This window comes from Polypterus senegalus, chromosome 6, assembly GCF_016835505.1.
Source record: "Polypterus senegalus isolate Bchr_013 chromosome 6, ASM1683550v1, whole genome shotgun sequence".
NCBI lineage: Eukaryota > Metazoa > Chordata > Cladistia > Polypteriformes > Polypteridae > Polypterus > Polypterus senegalus.
The window spans coordinates 5,923,596-5,942,507 of NC_053159.1; the positions used below are offsets into that span (position 1 = coordinate 5,923,596).

Below are 18,912 nucleotides of genomic sequence, written 5' to 3' on the forward strand. Positions count from 1 at the left end.
GACGATAAGTTTTCATGGCTTCAATGGCCTACACAGTCCTCAAACCTCCAACCCTATTGAGCATCTTTGGCGTGAGGAGGACATGCCTGTTGGTGGACACCTGTTGGCAGCATATGCACAACGCTGCCAATTCTGCAAAGTCTCAAAATTGCTGAATAACACATCCACATCTTGTAGAACACAAGGCCAGAAACATCTGAGGCCAAAGGAGGCACAACACAATACAAGACGGGTGGACCCAAGACTCTGGTGACCTGGTGCACCAAACCTCAAATACAAAGCCACCAGATTTAGTAGAAAAATGTTATTTGTCTTTATGTTATTTCCCATTGTGGTGAAGGCGCTATATAGGCGTTGACCCAACACAGACTGACAACGGAGGCACGTAAAAATGAAACAAAAAGATTTAATTTTCTTCAGCTGGGAGGCCACGTCTTCCACGTGTCCCTCAGCCCTAACACAGTCCCAAAACACACAAAAGCACAAAGCAAAACACCACAAAACACTCCTCTTTCTCCTCCAAGGCAGCTTCGTCGTCCTCCTCCTCCCGACTCTGGCGCCCAGAGTGGTGATTATCGGCTCCTTTTATAGCCCACCCGGAAGTGCTGCAGGTGCTCGTTGACCTACTTCTGGCTGCACCTCCGTGTGTGGCTGCATTCCCACCCAGACGGGCTCGTTAGGCCGTGCAGCTCCCCCTGGCGTTGGCCACAGAGCCCAACAGGAGGAATGTGCTCCGATGTTCCAAAATATTGGCCACGATGCAACCCAGGGGGGCTGCCACCAAGTGTTCCGGGGGACGCAGCATGGATTCCATGGCTGCTCCCCCGTATCTAGTGTCAAAGGGGTGTCCCTGCCGGACACGGGTCCCGGCTGTCTGCCACACCACATGTAATGATTGCTAGATTATTGGATCTGCCCTACTAAATTTAGGTGTGGTGGTGTGCCTTGCAAGCCATTTCCCATTTTCTAAATTTAACAAGTCTAATTTGAATGACCGGGCTGCTGCACAGCGAGTTAGAAAGTAAAACTGGCAGGCCTCTGAATGATGTTCCATTCATAACCAAGTGTGTGTTATGCAAGATCACCCACACAGTCGAGTTAAAAGGAGAAAGGGTGGCGCCTTGATGTCATTTTCTTAAACATATCCACTATAAAAGATGCACAGAAAACAGAGGAAGGATCTAGAAGTTCATTTTGGAAATGGAATTATTGTTATATAATATGTATGTGTTCACCTCAAAGAATTCAGCCAAGAAAAACACACCGCTTACAAGATAAGTATTACTTGATATGAAAGACCAAGTCCACCTTGGCCAGTAAGGAAGGAGATGTCAGCATCTATGATGCTTTACACAAGCGTGTCCATCTTTAAGCCATGCTCTAAATACAATCTGCCACTACTAGAGCAAGATATTCATAATAGGAAGCAAACTCGTCAGCAGGTATCATACCCTAGCATCCCTGCCAATGCACAATGCACACAAGATGAGGACTGGCAGACCCTGGGCCGTTGACCCGTTCATTTTGACGTTCCCGTCTCATCATTAAGAGTTTCTAACCGCATTTGTTGCATTGTCTCTTCACTGGACAATCCGTCACTGTCTGCCTCGTCATCGTCACTTTGTTGTTCTGGCAAATTTATTAAAAATCAAAACCTGAAAATCTTTCATTCCATTATGCTCAGGTGCCTCCCATTTGCTTTAATTCTCCTTGAGATGTTTCTAGAATGTGATTGGTGTCCACCTGCTCCAAAATGAACTGATTGACATCATTAAGGAAGAACCATATGTACCTGTGTAAGGAAGGTCCCACAATTCATACTGCATGTCAGGACAAAAACCAAAGCATGACGTCTAAGGATCCCTCTGTAGACCTTCACAAATTGTGATGAGGCATACAGTGGACTGAGAAGGTCTTCAGACCCCTTTCACTCTCTACACACTTTGTGTTGCCAAATTCATTTTAAAAATCATGAAATCTGCCACTTTTGCCAACCAATTTACACTTAATAACCCATGATGAGAAAGTGACATGTTTCAAGAAAGATCTACAAATTCACTACAAATTAAAAGCTGAAATCTCGTTTTGATTTAAGCATTCAGGGCCTTTGCAGTGGCACCCACCCCACATTGTGCTCAGGTGCCCCCTGTTTGCTTGAATTCTCCTTGAAATGTTTCTAGAACTTGATCGATGTCCTCCTGTGCTAAACTCAAGTGGACAGCACTTAGAAAGGCACACATGCACCTGCATATACTGTAGAAGGTCCTACAATTCAAAATGCAGGTCAGGACAAACTAAGCCATGAAGTCCAAGGAACTCTCTGTAGGTGGGGCATAGGATCATGACAAGGGGATGAAACCACTTCTAAAGTTTTAGGTGTTCCCAAGATCCCATTGGCCTCCCAAATTGTGAAATGGAAGAAGTTTGCAACCACCAAGACTCTTCCTTGAGACGGCCGTCCAGGCAAATGGAGTAACCAGACAAGAAATACCTCGGGTCAGGGAGGTGGATCAAGAATCCAATGGTCACTCGAACAGAGCTTGAGAAGTTTTCAGATGAAATGGGAGAACCTGTCAAAAGAAGGAGCGGGCATGAAGGCCTTGGACAAGAAGGTGACCAAGAATCCAATGCTCATTCCAACAGGTGTTTCCCAGGAGTACAGTGGCTTCAGGAATTGTGAAAGGGAAGACATTTGGAACCACTAGGACTCTTCCTAGAGCTGGTCATTTGGCCAGGTTGAGTAACCGGGAAACAAGGGCTTCGGGCAGGAATCCAATAGGCACTCCAACGGAGCTCCAGAAATCCTCTGCTGAGATGGGAGGGCCTATCATAAAGGTGACCATTTCAGTAGCACTCCACCAAATCAGGTGCATGTGGAGATTGTCAAACGGCATTTAAAGGACTTCTGGGAGGCATGAGGAAAAATATTCTCTGGTGTGACTCGACCAAAATTGAACTTCTTGGGCAGAACTCTAAGTACTATGTCTGATGAAGACCAGGCAATGCTCATCACCTGCCTAACACCATCTCTACAGTGAAACGTGCTGGTGGCAACATCATGTTATGGGAGTGCAGGGGCTGGGAGACTGGTCAGAACTGAGGGAAGGATGAATGCAGCCAAATTACTGAGAGGTCCTTAAAGAAGACCTGCTCCAGAGTACATGCCACCTCAAGCTGGGGGCGACGGCTCACCTTACAGCACGGCAATGACACAAAGTATGCATCTAAGATAATGCTGGAATGGCTTTAGGACAAGTCTCTGACAGCCCTTGAGGTTTTAACAACAGTCTGCTTTATTAGTAAGAGGGATCAAGACGTTTCCACACTTTTTAACTCTATTTATTAAGTATTTCAAAAAGCAAATGATATCACTTTTCTACATAGTCACCTTCCTTTGCGATGCAATTTTCCCAGCGTCGTATCAACTTTTTCACGCCATGAGCAAAAAATTCTGTTTTCGCGAATCAGTCCCAGGGTTCTTTCTTCATCCCTTGTGGTTGTGGCTGTGGCTGGACGTCCAGAGCACTCTGCATCCATCACACTAGGACGGCTATTTTTGAACATTTCAATCCACTCACAGACGACTAAGAGAGAGAACTTTATCCCCATACAGAGCACACATGCGGAGATGAATCTGTGCTCCCACTACACCTTCTGCCCACAAAAAGCTTACGATATAAATTGCACCAAAGAGGAACAGCGTTCTAAGTTTGGCAGCCATCATTAACACAGGGTGACAACTCTCATACAAAATTGCAAGGGCCAGACTGAACTAGTCACATGACACACTCAGACACAACCAATTACTAACTCCGCCTACCTTCACCGTTTCAAATGAAAATATAAAATTGTGGAAACTTTTTGAACATCTCTCATATGCCTCTTTACTTGCAGCAGCTGTCCACATGCCAATAAAGCTTTAACTTCGGATTAAAAACCCCAAAATGACACCAAGAGGATGGGGGTCAAGAGCTGGCTACACAGCCAAAGCAGGCAATTGGGGGAGAAGGTGACCAAAAACTTGATGCTCAATTTACCAGAGCTCCAGAGAACTTGTATGGTGATGGAAGAATCTTCCCAAAGAATAATCCACCATAATGGGCTTTATGGCAAACTGGTGAGACATACAGTTAAGACAATGCTGGAGTAGTTTCAGGACAAGTCTTCGAGTGTCCGAGTGGCCCAGACATAAACCTGGTGTGGAGAGAATTGAAGATGGAAATTTACAGATGCATCCCATCCAATCTAACAGAAGTTGAGTGGATCTGACAGAAAGAATGGGAGAAACTACCCAAGTTCAGGATTGCAAAGCTTGTAAAGACTTCCCAAGATGACTCAAAGCTGGAATTGCTGCTAAGAAGGCTTCTACAAAGTGCTGTATTAAGGGTGTGAATACTTCTAGGAAGCGGTTTTAACTTGTAATTTGGAAACCTGGTGTCATTTTATCATTATGGGATACTGAGTGCAGATTGACGGTCAACAATGGCAGGTGTGTCCATTTCAAACTAAACCTACAATACACAATAACATGCAGAACGTAAAGGGATCTGAATACTTTGTAAGACTTTTGTATAAAAACCACCCAGTAAAATGTTCAAATTAAAAGCTTCAGTTAAACATCCAGTACCAACTTTAGGGATAAAATGATCCCCTTTCAGTGGGAACCACAGCAAACTCACTTTAGCTTTGGCCCAAAGGATTTATCTTTAGAATGAGGAAACAAAAGAAACCAGATGAGCTGCCTGCCACTCATATCACAACGTGTTTGTCACTATCAGATGTCAAAAATTCTCTCAGGGGACGAGAACAAAAGACGGGCAAGTCCTACAGGAAGACAGATGTGCAGTTGGTGAGAGTGTGCAGCGCCAATGGAAAAAATGGAAAAGCAGCTCCACAGGGAGAGTGGCAGAGCACTCCACATACTACCATTGCATAAGATTGGTAAACGCTTACGTGACAGGAGACTGGGACACTGATACTGAAATCTAAAGGAGTCTCCATCCCATGAGTCACTAACAAGAGCACCAGGACTCCATAATTAAGATGGACCTGTCTTGTTACAAGATTTGAGCTAATCTGGTTGATAATCCCAATGCAGCACTTGGAAAAGATCCACAGGGGTAAGAAAAATCAATGCAAATCTGTAGGAGATTTAAAGTGACAGATGCATAAACGTTAAGAGAAGTGGATTAGGGTGCAGCAGGCAGGCACCCCCTTATCTCAATGACAATGGCAATCAATAACTCACTAAGGACAGATGACAGCGACTTCAGGCGTCTACATAATCCTAATGGCCCCGTCAGATAATCAAGCCCCAGAAGATTTCAAGTGGTCTCCAGATGCTAAATGATCACATTTCAACACTGCTGTCAAAAACAGGATGCTGTCCTGGCAGGCACTTACAAACAAAGGACGCCAGTCTTCTGAAGCCACTCGTTCTGGTCAGCGTTGCAAAAAATCCTGCAATTCTCTTTAGGGGCAATACACCTTGGTGGTCCCATTAGTGTCAATTTACTTGAACGTTAAAGTGAAACCTCAATAGGGTTTTTTTATATAGGACTATTAACTCCAATATACTGCATATAGCAAATTTCCTCCTTGGGACATATACAGTGTTACCTATCTCTACGGCTGAGGGACCAATCAAGGAAGAGGAGTTTTTCATTAAAATAAATGAATAATAAAATTCAAAAATGCTAGCCAAAAACAAAAAGAATGAACAAATAAAAGCAAACAAACATCAAGTTCTTTAAGTTAGAAATCTGCACTAACACACACCTTTCTGTTACCTTTCTATTGTAAACATTTCCTTGTCACTCCATAATCTGCTTCTTGCTCAATATTGTTCATCTGTCTATGGACTTTCTTAGAATCTGTGAGCCTCTATGCCTGGTGGTCACTATTCAAGGAGTGGATGTAGAGGTGGTCCACTCCTACAAATACTTGGAGGTCCACATTAATGACAGGTTGGACTGGTCTCGTAACACAGTTGAACTAGAGAAGAATGGGAGACGGCGTTCCTTTGACGTGGGTAGTGACATCTTTCACATCTTCAACAAATGTCATTTTTTATTTATACAGTGCCTTTCCCATGCTCAAGGTGCTTTATCTTTGCGGTGTGCTGGGCTGGAAACATCAGTTCAAGGGGGGCCTGCCAAAGCAACAGGCCAATTACAAAGGCGGGCTCAGTTATGAGGCCCATGGAGCCCCTGGAGGTCATAGCAAAGGAGAGAATGAAGACAAAACTGAGTGCCATAATGGAAAATTCTGCACATCCTCTCTCCGATACTAAAACTGAGGACTTTCAGTCAATAAATCACCCAGTAGAAGTGTGTGTCAAGAAATGTGACTGGGGGTCTTTTATACCCAAGGGCAATAAGCCTGCATAGTGCCTCACTGGGACTGTGAAGAACAAACACTCCCTGCCCCATTTATTGTAAAACACACAAGTTTTATCACAGATGACAAAGCAAGAGTGAACTTGTATCTCTACAAGTGTGAGGCAGAATAACCACCACTAGGCCACACACAGGCTTTATCTAAAAAATTGAATATTTTCTCAGATCTATTTAACAAAGCCATTAAAGAAGAATAAATTAGACAGAAACAAAAAGATGACGACAAAAAAAAAAAAAAAATCATCATCGACAACTCATCTCCTGATAACCCAATTAGAGTGCAACAGATGGAGTTCACCATCTGCCATGAAGAGCACACGCCACTGATGCAAATCCCTGGATATCCGGCAACATTTTGCACTGCTTCAATTCTTGGGCTTCTAAGTGGGCTGGGGGTCTGCTAATTTTTGGTTATTCCTTGTACCCAACATGCACTCAAGAGCCCCACACACACACACAAATACAGGCACACCATGCTGCTCTCAATTCACTCTGCTGGCCTACATTCACTGCTCATGTTCCCAGCAGGCAGCACCTTAATGGTCTCATCGCATTAACCTTTGACCTAACAGCCTTGCTTAGAATTCATCTCTGCTGTTGTGTGTCAGGTCGGCATGTCAGAAAGTAGAGCCAGGTGATAATTGGCAGCTTAGGTAATTTCAGGAGGACAGAAGTCACTCCAACTGCACAGGCGCCTGCTGGGTGAATGACTTTTGCCCGATTTCTGTACACACACACACACACACACGGGCTAAATTAGCAGTGCCAATTCATCTATCCTCCATATCTTTGGACTGTGGTAGGAAACCAGGGCACCCAGAGGAAACCCTCGAGGACACAGAGAGAACATACACATGCTGCTGCCTCGCAATAAGGAGACTAGGCTTCAAGTCCCAAGTGCTCCTTGTCACGAGATATCAGCATTACTATTGTGCCACCATGTCACCCCTACAATGCAATGACATGTCCACCTTAATAAAAGGTCAAGAGTCTGTGTACCTGTGTGTGTCCATCTGGTTGCTATGTTCCTGTCATTCCAACAGATGGCGCATAAAAAACATTTTTTACAGATTTTATTTTTTTTCTCCAGCTTTTGAAGCTTTTTTTGTTTTTTCTGTCCACCCTGGCCATCGGACCTTACTTATTCTATGTTAATTAATGTTGACTTGTGTTTATTTTTTATTGTGTCTTCTATTTTTGTATTCATTTTGTAAAGCACTTTGAGCTACTTTTTTTGTATGAATATGTGCTATATAAATAAATGTTGATTGATTTGTAGCAATGAATTTAAACTACCACAGACTAGCTGTGCTACCCGTTTAAGATGGGTTGACATCTAAGCACTCGACACAGACCTCAGAATTAATGTGTGCAGTGCACCATCAATGACACATGCAACATGTATGTCTCTGTTCATTAAAGCAGTATTAGCATTTGTGATGCGCCATCTGTTGGAATGACAAGTGCGATGCATTATATTATTAAAAATAATTGTGATGCCCCATCTTTTGGAATGACAGAGACTTAGCAAATGGACAGGCAGACAAAGGCACATAGACACTTGTTGGATGTTTGAGATGCGCCATCTGCTGTAATGACAAATGCATTGCATTTTATTACTACATGCATTACAAAATACATTCAAATAGGTGGTGCAATGCAGACATTAACCCTGAGGTTTACATGCATGACACAGCTAGTCTGCAGTAATAAAATGCATGGCTACAAATGTTTGTGATGCACCATCTGTTTGATTGACAAAGGCAGTCCATTTTATTACTACAAAGGTTTGTGATGCGCCATCTGTTGGATTTACAAAGGCAGTCATTTTAATACTACAATGTTTGTGATGTGTCATCTGTTTGAATGGCAGAGACACAGCAATTGGGCAGAAACCCAAATAATACAGAGGTCTATGTTGACTACCTAGATTTCAGCCTGTCTAAACATGGGTAGCACAGCTAGTAATGATATGGCATGATTCTTCTGCTTGATGCTGCCAGGCTAGGCTAAGGCACTCTACAATTCTGAACTGCTCTAAGCGGCTTTGAGAATGTTACGACAATACTTTGCAACCCTGAAATTGGATGGATGGATGGACGAACATACTCAGGAATAGGGTTAATCACGTTTCATAAATGAAAACCCGGCTGTTTTTTAACATCATATTGCTAATGCCCACTTGATTTTTTGCATTATATATTCAATTCATTTCTCCCAAGAACTGTCACCCTGACATATAGCATATGCAAATACCCCCATTTTTCTAATGATGTTGCCATATAATGAGGTGATGGGTGGAGCAGTTCAATGACTTTGGCAGCTGTTGGGTGTAAATCTCCTCATCATCACCGCCAGTCACATCAGAACAACACGCCTCATAAGACTGGGGTGGCACATAGCAGCCATTTCCAACATCTTCTATCCACCCCCTGGACTGCCTTTAGCACAGCAACTTAAAACATAAGGGGACCCCCAACCGTAGGACACCACAGTGATGGCCACAGCTGTTCCATACCCAAAGACGGACTATTGCGACAACAATTCTCTAGCAGGCCCACAGAGCAACCCTATAAAATGAAACGATATTCTCTCTAGAACAGTCGGCCCACCGAGAGCAGGGGAGGAGAACCCCTCGGGTCAATAAACGTGCGTCTGCTTCTCAGATCCAGTGACAAAGTGTTTTCAATTCCACGTCTGCTTGTTGGAGCCTTAGGCAGGCTGGGAATGAGCCAAGCCATCAGCTGGCATATTCTAGCAGAGACCTCAGTGTGTTACGATCATTTAAAGGTACTTGGCATTCACCGCAATTACATGAAGTACAAAATGAAAACCACAAAGCCCAAAAGAGAATAATATGCTGGGGTATAGGGGGATGACGGCTGCACATAAAATTTCCACATCATCTACAGTTTGTCCAACATACTGCTGTTCGGATGATTTTTCCTAATGGTTTCTTTAACCCTTATAGATTCCAGGGTACTTAATGGATTAATTAGCAGTGGTGTGAAGTTCAAACCTCACAGCTGATCACTCATGTTCTCCATGTGTTGTGAATTCCTACAACAGATCTCCGAAATCCACAAGAAACTCCAGCCCTACACCGACGTGTGGGCCCTATGATGGACTGGTGTCCAGGTCAGTATCCTGCCTTGATACCATTTGCTGCTGGCCCCAGAATCATTTAAGGGGGTGGATGGGAAATTATGAAGCTTATGTATGTTACATGGGACCATTCACAGAATGCAGAATCACAAAACACGTAACAGAGCACAGAACCTCCATCTTCTCATCAAGAAGTACTCTGACATTTGCCTCGTCTACCTTGAATCTGACAATTCTTACACAGAAAGTTTCAAACTCAAAAAAAGAGCAAGACAAAAAAAAAAACACCACCACAGGCAGGTGGCACAGCCGAGCAAGTGAAGAGCTCTCAGTCCTCAAGATTGACGCCACAGACTGCAGAGTCCATTTAACTAAAATTCCAAGTGTCAGTGGAATTTATTTTCTACTGTGTACATTAAAAACATGGTGGTGGGGCATTAGGAAAGGCACTTTATAAAATAAAGCTCGACTGAATTAAACTTCAAAGTCAGGATTAAAAAAAAACAACACATTAATGTAGGTACTGCAAAAAAATGAGCAACCAGACCTTAACAAAGGCTTCATAGCACTTCAGTAGATGGCTTATTCATCTCAGTGGTGTGTCGAGTATCGACAGGATAGTAAAATTGCGTGTTAATATAAAAGGACTCAGGGGTCTTTTATGTAATATCAAGAGAAAAGCATCTCAGTTAAGCCACCTCAGACCACTCCAAAGTGACATTCTGTTAGTCTGTCACATTACAGAGATGAAGAAACATTTTGCTGATGCGTTATAAGTGTTACGAAGACGCAAAGAAGTGTTCATCATTGTCGTTACATAAGAGTAAGAGAGATGCATTTGTGCAGTACCTAAACTGAAGTGTTACTAAAAAGGGACATTTATCATTCGATCAGATAAAAAAGTGGGGGTGAGAGGACCACGACATCTTTCCGCCAATTTTTTTGGCTGTTGTCTCCAGCTATCTCATCATCTTGACAAATGCACTGCACTACGTTTGCAGTCGGCCAAGCATAAAGGGTCCTCGCTCTGAAATCTTGTTTGCTTTATGAAATACCTTCTGATCACTGTTGATATGGTAAGGTTTGCTAGAAACTGTAAAGAGAAAAGAAAGCTAGGTGGCATGGTCGCTCAGAGGGTAACGGCTGCCACCTCACAGACTAGAGACTGTGGTTACATTTCTAGTTTACAACCCACAGTGTGCACGTTTCCAGGCTAAACTCCATTTTAAGTGTTCACCCGGATGTGAAGCTTCTCCACGTCTTTCTGAATTGTTTTTGCTGCCTTCTCAGTGTCTGTCAAACCCCACCAACCTCCTAAATTTTGGTGTCATCTGCAAATTTCACTAACTACAAAGTTTGCCAACTACACCAAAATCAATGTCATTAATATAAATATAATATATGTTAATACCTCGGTATACATCCTTAATCCGTTCCAGATCCTTGGACTTATACCAAACAGGACATATACCAAACAAATTTTTTCCATAAGAAATAAGGGGAAAATGATTAATCCGTTCCCATGAAAAAAAATCATATTGTTATTGGCATATTATACATTGATGGGGCTATATAAAATAATTTAAACACTGCTTAATACTAAAATACATAAATACAAAAGCATTTAGATGAAATAAATGAAAATTTAACCTCACTTTACTTTTTAATAACGTCTTTGTTTTTCACAATTGTACATACCGTCGTTCTCGTCATACGGTAGGTATGCAGCAGCCAAGTCCTGGATACGCATTGGCACCTTCATATATTTCAACAAACAATTCAAATTTACGCAAAAAAACACAAAATCACCTGAAAATTCACAGAGAGTTATAGCGCGGGTTGTTCACTGAATGCTAGCAACTGCCATACAGACGCTCGTGGGCAGTCGTGGCTTTCTCTCGAGAGAGAGGTAAACAAGGGTAGTGTAGTGTTCTCCAGATTCAAGTAGCGACACACTCAGAATAACATTTCGAATGCTGTATATTGCACCATGTTTAACCAACTCTCCATACAGCGTGCCTTCTACACCACACCCCTCCCTCCCTCCGGCAGTCGTACGTCTCAAAAGACGCAGGCCATAGCAATCAACACTCGAACAGAAAGCAATGGACAAAAGCATCATTGAACAATCATATACAACAGGTAGCATGCGAGTTGTTCACTAAATGCTAGCAACTGCCGTACTGACGCTCGTGGGCAGTCGTGGCTTTGTCTCGAGAATGAGGTAAACAAGGGAAGCATGCGAGTCGTATTCCAAACAAAGGTCGTATACAAAGCAAAAATTTTCATGTCCAAACAGGACGTATACCAAGTTGGACTTATTCCAAAGCAGATGTATACCAAGGTATCACTGTATATTATAAATAATATAAAGAAGAAAAAGTAACGGTTCCAGGGCAGACCCATCAGGGACTCCATTGTTGACCCCATTTGTGTTCAAGTTTCCCTTTTTTGGGGGTGGGGGTCTTCTCCCACAGTTTGTGAAAAAGGACTTGAAAGAACCAGAATTCTGGAAGGTGGTCTGTGGACAGATGAGACAAAAATGAATCTCATCAGAGTGATGGCAAGAGCAAAGTGTGGAGATGACAAGGAACTGCCTGAGATCCAAAGCAGACCACCTCATCTGTTAAACATGGTGCAGGGGTTGTTATGGCTTGGGCATGTATGGCTGCTACAGGTGCTGGCACACTCTCTTCATTGATAATGGAGATGCTGACGGCAGACACACAGTGAATTCTGAGGTGTGTAGACACTTCTCATCTGCTCGAGTTCAGTCAATGTTTCCAAACTCAGTGGATGGCACTTCATCCTCCAACAAGGTAATGAGCCAAACATACTGCTGAGGCAACACAGGAGTTTATCAAAGCTAAAAAAAATGGAAAATTGCTGAATGGCCAAGCATGTTACCCGATTTAAAACCAACTGAGCAGGCCATCCATATGCTGAAGAGACAACTTGAGGGGACAAGAGAAACAAGCAGGAGCTGAAGATGGCTGCATGAGAGGCTTTGTAAAGCCATTAATCGCATGTTAAGTTAGCTGGGGATGCTAAAATGGCATTTGAGTGGTCGTCTCTCTAGTGTTTTGACGTTCCATTCAGGCCTGGAGCTGACCCATAAGCAAGCCTTCCCAGAAGCCTGCAATAAACTTGGACAGTCCGGGAAAGTGTTTTTTTTTTTTTTTTTGTGAACAATCCATAAATTTACCACCCAACATTAACATCTTTGCTCTCACTTCGTTTATTTGACTCTATACAGCTTTCCCATTCAAAGATCATTAGGGATCTACAGTTCTTACTTTCTGGGCACTCCAGTTTTCCTCCTTCATTCTAAAGACCTACAGTTTTGGTGAACGGTGGATTCTAATTTGACACAGAGTTGGGCACTTCAGTATTCCCAGGAGACCACGATGAAATCTTAAAGTTACCTGCAGCTTTCAAGTTCTCCCTTTGTCCATGTATTTTTTAAATTTTTTTTGGCCCCCTCTGGACTCCCGGGTTTTCCTTGCACATCCTCATGATGAGCACATTAGGCCAACTGCACACCATTAGTGTGTACCCATTAATAGACTGGCACCCATACGGGATTAATTCCTTCCTTGCACCCATGCTGGCCTGGATTCAGCAGACTTGAGAATGGACAGACGGATGTCACCAGTTCAGGGTTGCAGGCAGCCTGCCGAATGGGACACCAATTATTAAGAAAGCAGATTTCAAGCAATGGAGGAACGGCACACCTTCCACTCAGCCTTTACGTTGTCATAACAGCAGTTGGACAGCCACGTCACTACACTTTAAATAACCCGAGGGCCGGAAACGAAGCTTGATATGTCGTTTGTCTCACTGACGGGTTCGTGGTGGTCCATTCATCACGAACATAAAATTTGCCAAGCTGAAGAACCCGGACCATCTTAAGAACTGCCACCCCTCCAAGTCAAAGGACTTGAATGCCTCTACACATGAAATGAAATGTGTCACCATCGAGCGAACATATACAAGAGGATGGATTTGCAGCCTGGATGATGTCAAAGGGTCGGCTTTAGCAGACGGAGTAGAGATTAGCCGAATTTCACAGCTGACTGCAAACAACCGGACAAGTGGCCGTGTAAATATCTGTGCTGCAATACCAGCCGGGTCATTCAGAAGGCCATTTAAAGGACCGCCTTCACCCGCAAGTATCGCTCGAGTCAGTGTGCGTCACCTGCCATTGTCAACAGTGTCGCGTGTCACTCGCTAGCTGCCCAGCAAGTCTGTTCCTGAAATGAATGTAAGTTGTCATTTAATGTGAAGCATATTCCACTTCTCTGTCTTATCTGTCTATGCAAGGATTTCAGGCCCCTTCACTTACTTCATGCTTTACTGTGTCATAGATTTAATCATAAATGGATACATTTCCCACTTTTGGCCATCAGTGTACATTCAGTAGCCCACAATGACGAGCTTTGCACACCTGGATTTGGTCAGTTTGTCCCATTCTTCCTGGAAGAACCTCAGAAGCACCATCAGGTCGGATGAGAACATTTGAAAACGGCCACCTTCAGGTCACTCCATGCATGTTCTATGGGGTTTAAGTCTGCACCACTCAAGAGACTTGGCCTGAAGCCACTCCGCTGTATGCGTTGGGTCACTGACATTCTGACAGGTGAAACATCACCCCCAGTGTGAGATGGCATTGGCTCTGGAGCAGGTTTTCTTCAATGTCTACCCTGTATAGGGTGGTGTTAACCCTTACCTCAGTTGTGTCTACCTGTCCCTGCCAGCAAGAGCGACTCTCCTAGTATGATGCTGCTGCCACCACCATGCTTCACTGTAGGAATGGAATTAGGCAGCCAAATAGCAGTGTCTGGTCTTCACCCCTCATAGCGCTTAAGAGTTCTTCTCAAAGAGATCGATTTTGTCCCAACAGACCACAGAATCTTTTCTTTCATGCACTCAAAGTCCTTTAAATGCGGTTTGGTAAACTTGAAGCAGGGGTGAGCCAGTCTGTCACAAATGCTCGACCGCTGAGATGATCCTCCTTTTGACAGGTTTTCCCATTTTAGCAGAAAACTTCTGAAGTTCTGTTAAGAGTGACCATTGGATTCTTGGTCACCACACCTTCTTGCCGAGCTCCTCGGTTTGGCCAGACTGCCAACTCTAGGTAGAGCCCCAGTGGTTAAAAGACTTCATCCATTTCACAATTCTTAGGTCCCCTGTGCACCCGCCAACGCTCAAAGCTTTACAAATGGTTTGATCTCCTTGTCCTGATCTGTTCTTCCCCACTATTTGGGGTTGCCTACAAAGAGTTCCTTAGACTTCACGGCTTGTTTTTTTTTGTCCTGACATGCAATGTGGGACAAATTAGAGGACCTTCTATACATAGGTCCACATGTGCCTTTTGAAAGGACATCCAATCAGTTCAATTTGCCACAGGTGGACACCAATCACATCTCAAGGAGAATGAAAGCAATCATTTTTCTTCTGTGTTTTAGTCATTCTGGTGTGTGTGTATGTTGATTTATTTATTTATAAAAAGGCCAAATTCCCCTCTTGGGACAAGTAAAGTTCTGTTTACATTACCTGTGGACTTTGAACAAGGCTTTTGCAGCAAAAAAAAAAAAAAAAAAAAGAAAAACAACATTTGAGATTTATTTTAGCATCAGGCACATCTCTAGCAAGATCCCTAAACTCGGTCCAAATCCCAGAGAGCTGCCCCGAGATCCCCTCCTATCACACATACTGCATTGTAACCTTATTAGGCCTCTAGGCCCACTACTAAAAGCACTATATAAAATACAGACTGGCTGGTTGGAAGTGTGAATGCAGATAAGGTCAGTGCTGTCCCCTTCAAATTATAGGAGCCCTAAAGCCGGCCATTAGCTGACAGGCCAGAGCAAACCACGAAGGCCACAGCCTGAAAGTAATCCAAGCTTAATTTTATGGCACAAGAATTTAAAATATCCTCTCTTTATCAATAAAATCTATTCTGCATCAGTTTTTAAATACAGTTAAAGGCTGCAGTGTTTGTTTATCCAGTCATCAGGCTTAATGATTTGAGCCAAAATAACGAGGAGGACGTAGATTCGGCCGTAATAAACCACCATTGGCAAATATTTGCAAACAGATGTGTGACTCGCCCTCGTACCAGCAGACCACAAAAATGCAAATTACAGCTACTGTCACTTTTTCTTCCGCTTACCCTGACATCGATTGTAGGATACAAGTGGCACGCAGGGGCCTGGCAGACACTTTTGTTTGGTCTCTCTATGAGGCAAAGAGCTGCTGCAAAAGTTGAGTCATTCACATTCATATCAACAAAATGCAAATGCCAGCTCAGCAGCAGTGAAATTCTTCATAAGATAATAAATACATCATGTTTGATTGTTTGTTATTATTTCATCAGATCTCATGTGCAATTAAAGAACTGCATCATGGTGGGTTAGAATTTCAGGCCATTGGACGGCAGTGACAGTCCACTTGATCTGGCACATGCCATACAGTAGGTAAACCGTGCCCTCCATAATGTTTGGGACATAGACATTTATTCTTAATTTCACCCTCTGCTTCAAAGTGACAAATGAAACAATTCAGACTTCTGAATGAAGTGCACCCTGCAGACTTTCATTTAAAGAGATTTCAACACATTGCGGTCACACAACACCTTTTCTAAACGCATTTCAGGGCACGATGATGTTTGGACACAGCAATGAAAAGCCTATTAAAGCTGTTATCATATTTAGGACTTTGTCACATATCCCAGCATGCAATGACTGCTTGAAGTCTGCCATTCATAGACATCACCAGGGGCTGAGGATCTTCTCTGGTGATGCTATGCCAAGCCTCTCATGCATCTTCAGCTCCTGCTTGTTTCTCTTGTCCCCTCAAGTTGTCTCTTCAGCATATGGATGGCCTGCTCAGTTGGCTTTAAAATTGGGTGACATGCTTGGCATTCAACCATTTCCATTTTTTAGTGCGGATAAACTCCTGTGTGGCCTCAGCAGCATGTTTGGCTCATTATCTTGTTGGGAGGATTAAGTGCCGTCCACTGAGTTTGGAGACACTGACTGAAACTTGAGCCGATCAGATGTTTCTACACACCTCAGAATTCACTGTGTGTCTGTGCATTAGCAGTCCCATCATCAATGAAGAGAAGTGTGCCAGGACTTGTGACAGCCATACATGTCCAAGCCATAACACCCCTGCACCATGTTTAACAGATGAGGTGGTCCGCTTTGGATCTCGGGCGGTTCCTTCTCGTCTCCACACTTTGCTCTTGCTGTCACTCTGATGAGGTTCATCTTTGTCTCGTCTGTACACAATACCTTTTTCCAGAATTCTGCTGGCCCTTTCAAGTCCTTTTTCCACAAACTGTAACCTGGTCATCCTGTTTTTGTGGTTTGCATCTGGCAGTGCGACCTCTGTGTTTGTGTGCATGAAGTCTTCTGCCGATAGTCGACTCTGACCCACACAACAGCCCCCTGAAGACTGTTTCTGATCTGTCAGACAGGCGTTTGGGTCTTTTTATTGATTATAGTGAGGATTCTTCTGTCATCAGCAGTGGAGGTCTTCCTTGGCCTACCAGACCCTTTGTGATTAGTGAGCACACCAGTATGCTTTTTCTTCTTCATGATACTCCAGACAGTTAATTTCGGTCATCCTTATGTTTTCACGATGTGTCCTAAGGTTTGATTCTTGTTCTTTAGCCTCATAATGGCTTCTTTGACTTTCATCGGCACAGCTCTTGTCCTCATGTTGAACAACGGCAACTACGATCTCCAAAGGGTAAAAGCAAGCTGAGGTATCTTATGAAGCCACGAAACCCACCTGAAGAATCACAAACACCTGCGGCGCCAATTGTCCCAAATATTATGGTGCCCTGAAATGGGGGACTATGTAGAAAAAGTGTTGTGTGACTGAAATGTATTCAAACCCCCTTAAATAATAGTCTGCAGTGTGCACTTTAATGGGGTCTGAAATGTTTAATTTGCCATTTTAAACTGTAGAGCAGAGGGGTCAATCGAGTTAAAATGTGCCTTTGCCCCAAAATTTATGGAGAGCACTGTATGTCATGTGCGTATATCTCTCTATTATAATAAAACATCCTGCGATGAGACGTGATTTTTTGAAAGGAAGTCCCATGACACGGAGACTTTTGCCATGAGATTCTTTCAAGTCACGTCCTACTTACAACGATTTTCAAACAAGACCACGGTCATTAGGTGCGTTCTGGCACTTAACCTGGACAGACACCAATCCATTAAAGGGCTTACTTATGAACACACACACAAAGATCCAGTTTGGAATCACCCATTCATCTAAATATGGCAGTGAGAAATGATGAAGTCAAACGAATTAACACGAAAATTGTCGATTGGTTACATAGCAAATTGATTAAATGCGTATCAATAGACTATGCTGAAGCAATTGGTGGTGATGGTGTGGAAGATGAAAACATCAACTTACAATATCACGAAGAATAACTACAATCATTAACACCGTCCTGTCTTCCACCGGCCGAATTACTGTTGAAAGAAGGATGTATTGTAATGTTATTGCGGAATTTATGTATGAGTGATGGACTATGCAATGGAACAAGATTCGTTGTATTAAATTGGTCAAAAAATTCTGACATGTAAAATATTAACAGGTGACAAGAAAGGTAATGTAGCACATCTTCAGGGGATAACAGACACCAAAGAAGATGATATGCCATTCGTATTAAAACGTTTAGTTTCCCATGAGAATAGCTTTTGTTATAACAATTAACAAATTAAAGGGACAAACATTCGAAAAGTCAGTTTATTTTTAGAGAGAAAGAAACAATATTCACTCACATGCAGTTATACGTTGCGTTGTCACAATTTAAGTCCAAACACGGAATCAAAATTCAATGAAATCTTGAAGAAAAGTTAATTCCAAATATTGTTTTTACTAAAGTTTTAAAGTAAAAGTGAAAATAATGCTTATGTAACAATTCCCATGAAAATAATCTCTTTAAATTGTATAGCCGGTTAACCAAACCCAGTGGTTGGCGAGTGAGGCGAGCAGGGGGCATAGCCCCCTAGTACAGTTATAAAGTTAAGGCCAAAACCTTCCACACATCTTAGCTAAACACTTTAAAACTCGAAATCTGACATAGTAAATAAAGGCTGATGTGCACAGCTGTCCAAGGACCAGGCTTTCAAAAGGCCCTCATTATATGTTGTGACGATGATGATGATGATAAGAAAGGCTCTATAGAAAATGAAGGGCTTGCTTGTTTGCAAATGCCTACTGGTGCCCAAAACAGACCCAGTCTACTGCAGATGCCATTTCTCACAACAGAAATTACAAACGCGTACGTGAGCCATTCAGTTGTAATTCACTTCAGCCGACTGCATCTCAGTAAATCCGGACCCTGACTTCTGGTGTCGCCGATTCAACATGAGAAAAA

At 42.9% G+C, this 18,912-nt stretch overlaps 1 protein-coding gene across 9 annotated transcripts in view; it reads right to left on the reverse strand.

Annotated features, from left to right (window-relative positions):
* Nucleotides 1–18,912, reverse strand: part of myo1b (myosin IB) — a 220,772-nt gene that overhangs the window by 161,461 nt on the left and 40,399 nt on the right. The window lies entirely within an intron of this gene.